Genomic DNA, 5,506 nt, shown 5'->3' on the forward strand with positions numbered 1-5,506 from the left:
CTTAGATCCTTTTCTTGAGATATTTGAGTGAAATAGATTCTATGACGTGTACAGACAAAGGTGAAGCTAGATAAAATATTAAAAGGGGTCAAAAATATTTACACAATAAAATAAGACTAAAATAAAATTTTAAAGAGAGACTAAACTCAAATTTACATATAATTTACATGTAAAAAATTAAAATTAAAGGAGTCATTGCCCCCTCTCTTACAATGTAGCTCCGCCCCTATGCGCAGAGACAATAAATAACAATATCAATTGTTTGAACGTCATATGACACATCATTAGAGTGATTGACTTCTAGATTAATATTATTATATTTTTATTTTGAATCACAAAATCATAAGATTATGTTTATTGTACTAATATGTATGATTAGAGTTGGTGCCTTGTTCTTATTTTGAATTAAAAAATCATAAAATTTGATTTATTGTACTAATCTATAATAATATATAATGCTAATACATGAGTTTGGTGTCTAATTTTTTTTTCAATTTTGCCCTCTTAATAATCTATCCCACTATATGTCAGTTGTACGTTAAAAAACTTCTACTGCTTCATCTTCTCTCTTATCACATATATTCACGTTCTCTCTTATTTCATTATTTCATAATCACGGAGCTTCTATAATTATCTCTTTCCTCTCTTACTATCTATTATATAAGATTCCTGTTACTGCATAATAAAATAATATTTTTTTTCTTATTCATCTGCACTTGCATCCTTCTCACTTTACTTATATATAACATAAAACCTAATATAAGGATAATTGGTGTCTAAATTTAAGTTCCAATATTATTCCTAAAAAAATGTTTATTATTAAAAAAATTCTTTCATCAGTTACGTTAAATAAAAAATTTTCTATCCATTTTTCCACAAGAATCTCACTATAATTTTTGTATTGGATGTAAATTATCATTACAGATTTTTTTTATTTAGATATATTTTAAAGAATAAAAATAAAATAGTTCAATAGGGACCATTTTTTAAAAAATAAATTTACGCAGAATAATTTTTCTCTTATCATACTCTTCTAATATACTCTAGATACCTACACAATATATAATGTCAATTGGCGTCTAAATTTAACTTCAAATATTAGAAGTTTATTATTAAAAAAATTTCTTTCGTACATCCGTCAGTTACGTTGAATGAAAAAAATTTTCACATATTTTTCACAACAACCTTATCAAGAGTTTTCTATTGGATATAAATTATTCATGCGGATTTTTTATTATGGATATGTTTTTAAAAAATTAAAAGTAAAATAGTTTAACAGGACAATATTTTTTTAAAAAAATTTACATAGAATAATTTTAAGAAAATTTTTCTAAAAAACCGTTAGAAAGATTTAATTATTAAAAAAAATCTTTAATACTAAAATTATTGAGAAGGACCAAATCTTTTTATAATATTTAATAAAACGAATCAAATCTTTTTATAATATTTAAAAAAACGAATCAAATCTTTTTAAAATGAGAAAAATATATCTTTAATTATTTTTTATTTATTTTTTATAATCTTTATGTTGATAAATTTTATTTCTCTTAAAATTTTAGTAATTTTAATTAATTAATTATTTATTTTATGTATTTTTTTATTTTTATGATCTTTACCTAATTAGAAAAAGATTTAGTCTTTCTTAATAATTTTGTTATTAAAGGTCCTTTTTAATAATTAAGTCTTCTTAACGATCCTTTAGAATAATTTTCCCAATAATTTTTTATACTCAAGATTCATTTTACATATAATATTCATGCATCTAAGTTCATTGATGGAGTACCTTATAAAAATTATATTTAAGTAATTTTTTTATTTTATAACTATTTTATATCTTGAGATTCAAAATTTTGTATTTTTATTTATTCAAGCTTTATTTTTATGTTTTATTTTATTTATGTTAATGAAAAAGTATTAACATTAGTTTTAATGTTTAACTTTTAGGATAAATAAAAAGATGAGATATTTTTTTTATAAATTTGATAATTAAAAAATTATTTATTATAGAACAAATTAAGTCTATTTCTTGACTATAAGAATATGTGCTTGTTTGGGTGCCATTATTTTGATAAAAAATATCTTTTTTTCAATGAAAAATATCTTTTTTTTATTTTTTAGCGTGTTTGGCAAATTTCGAGTTGTAAAAGTAAAAGTACTAAAAAAATCAGAAAAATATTTTTTTGAGAAGTTGTAATTTACATCTTTTTTTTAAAAGATTTTTTTCCTTAAAAAAAAGATGTTTTTTTCATGTAATAAATAAACAAAAAAGTATTTTTTTTTTTGAAGTACAGCAAGCTCAACACATTAACGTGGAGCAAAGATAAAAGAAAGCATAAAAACATAGCAATTGAAACTAAGAAACCAATCCCCTGGCATCACCCGCGTTGCCTACAACCCCCAAACGGATCTTCTCCCTGCGACTCAGAGTAGCTCGACAATGTTCTTGATTGAATGAGCTCTATACTTACTCCTGTATGATTGAAAATTTTGGCATTACGTTCCAACCAGATGTTCCAAATCACAGCAAAGAACGTCGTCATCTATAGTTTCTGCCCTTGTCGTCTGTTAGCCATGGCACTCCAACTCACAAACAGCTCTTTAATGGTTCCAGGAATAACCCACTCCCTATCAAAGGACCACAGCCAAAAGCACCACAGCTGCCATGTTACCTTACACAGAAGGAATAAGTGCTCAACAGTTTCTACTCCCTTGTTACACAATACACACCTATTATCACTATTAATGACTCCTAGTCTAGTCAACCTCTCCTTAGTATTAATTCTACCAATGAGCACAAACCATCCAAAGAGCTCTATTCTTGGGGGTACCAAGCCTCTCCAGAGTGCACTAGTGAAGCTATAGCTTGTGATCTCGTCTGACAGCGTCTCCGATTGAATGACCTCCATAAAGGATTTCGTAGAAAACACACCTTTATTATCAAACTTCCACACCACATTATCCTCGCTCTCAGAGGATAACTTTACTGGCCTTAACCGCTCATGAAGCTGATGGACAAGTTCTAGCTCCCATTGGAACAACTTCCTCCTCCATTGGAAATTACAGATCCACTCCAGCCCATCCCAAAACCCATAGTCCCCAATGACAGCTCCTTGTTATTCTGATACAGAGAAGCGTCTTGAAAAACTCTCTTTTAGAGGACCACCCTGAACCCAGTTGTCTTCCCAAAACCGAGTTTTCCTACCATTGCCGACTTCCATCGCCAATCCACTAACCATTTTCTCTCGAACCCTGTGTTCCTTGATATTCAACTGACATATGTCTTTCCAAGGCCCTCCTTTTACCGGCAAAGACTGAGTTGCTAACATGACAGTATGATTTAACTTGTTGCACGAACAAACAATCTTCTTCCACAGCGGGCAATCGTCCTTTGAAAATCGCCACCACCACTTAAACAAGAGTGCGGTGTTCCGTAGTACTGCATCTCCAACCCCCAAGCCCCCAACCTTTTTTGGAGCCTGGACCAGCTCCCACTTGACCATTGGCATACCGTAAGTTCCGTCCGCCTTGCACCACATAAAGTTCCTTTGTAATGCAATCAGCTTGTCCGCCACCGCCTGCGGCATCTTATACAAACTCAGGTAATAAACGGGTAGGCTATTCAGTACCGATTTTATGAGGACAAGCTTCCCCGCTTTATTCAACACCTTCGCTTTCCATAAGCTGAGCTTCTTTTCTACCTTATCTATGATTGGTTTCCACGTCTTCACCAGGCGCGGATTTGCCCCTAAGGACATCCCAAGGTATCTAACCGGTAAATCAGCTTGCTGGCATCCCAGTAGGCCACACGCATGATCAATCCACCCTTGCTCGCAGTTCACCGAGATCATATTCGACTTATCAAAATTAATGCTCAGTCCAGACATCAGCTCAAAACTCCGCAACAGCCTCTTATAATTCACGATTGTTTCCGTCTCTGGCGGACAGAACAAAATTGTGTCATCTGCAAATTGTAGGTGTGACAGTTCAATTTGATCTCCCCCAACCAACAATGGAGCTATCCGCCCGTTCTTGATGGCTTCCCCCAACATCCTATGCAAAATATCCACCACAAGTACAAACAGAAGTGGGGAGAGGGGGTCCCCTTGTCTTAGTCCCCTTTCCATCTTGAACGGCTTGGATGGTGTCCCATTTACTAGGACTGACATAGTAGCCGTAGTAACACACTCCTTCACCCAATTCCTCCACCTTAGGCCAAACCCCATCTGCTGTAGCACAATATCTACAAAACTCCATCTTACTCGATCATAAGCCTTCTGAAAGTCCAGCTTGATAATAGCCGCTCTCTTTTTTCGTGTCTTCAGCCAATGTACTGTCTCACAGGCTATGAGTGCACCATCATGAATCTTCCTACCTTTTACAAACACCGTCTGAGTCTCGCCCACCAATCCTGGCATAGCAGACCTCATCCTTCTCACCAACACCTTGGAAATTACTTTATACACGCATCCCACCATACTAATCGGCCGGAAGTCCTTCACCTCCTTTGCACCCTCAAACTTCGGGGCTAGAGTCACCCAAGTTACATTCGAGTCCGTTGGTAAATTTTCACTTTGGAAGAAACCCAGTACCGTTGCAATGAATTCTGGACCAATGTCCTCCCAGCATTTCTTTATGAAGTTCATGTTATACCCATCACTTCCTGGCGTCTTTGATGATCCGCAATCCCACACTGCCTCCTTGATTTCATTCTCCGAAGGCAATACCTCCAATGTTTCAGCCTCCTCTCTACTAATTTGTTTGAGCAGCCCCTCCCTTACACCAATCCTTGGAGCATATTCCTGTCGATATAGATCTTTGTAGAACCCCGTAATTGCACCTTTAATCCTGGCCTGGTTCCGCACAAGTCTTCCCTGGATCAACAGAGCATCGATTCTATTATTCCTTCTTCTGGCCGATGCAATGTTATGGAAGTATCGGGTATTCTTATCCATGTTGGCTGCATGCTGGGACCGAGACATCTGCTTCCAGTGTATTTCCTTCCTGATGTACCATTTTTCACAAAAGTTCACCAGCGCCTTTCTTCTCGCCTCTGTTGTACCATCATAGATCCCATTACTAACTAAATTGTCCAGGCTTGTGATCTCCTTCTCAAACCTCATTAGTCTCTTATCTGTGTCACGGAACGTATCCTTGTGCCATTGTCGCAGAGGACCTGTTAAAGCCTTCAGTTTACACATGAATTGAGCATCTACCAAGGACCTCCATTCAGTTTTTACCATTCTCAGAAAACCTTCATGCGTAAACCAGGAATTCAGACTTCTGAACGGTCTAGGGCCCCCTACAAACTTTAGGGCCCCCTACAAACTTTGTCCCTTCCACAATTAACGGGCAATGATCAAACAACCCCCGCAGACCACCTTTTAGCCGAATATCTGGGAACTTCTCCGTCCATTCTACATTGACCAGAACCCTATCAATCCTACTACAGGACCGACCCGAAACCATGTGAATTTCCTATCAGTAAGAGGTAGATCCATCAGCTGCA

This window comes from Arachis duranensis, chromosome 7 (genome assembly GCF_000817695.3).
Source record: "Arachis duranensis cultivar V14167 chromosome 7, aradu.V14167.gnm2.J7QH, whole genome shotgun sequence".
Lineage (NCBI taxonomy): Eukaryota > Viridiplantae > Streptophyta > Magnoliopsida > Fabales > Fabaceae > Arachis > Arachis duranensis.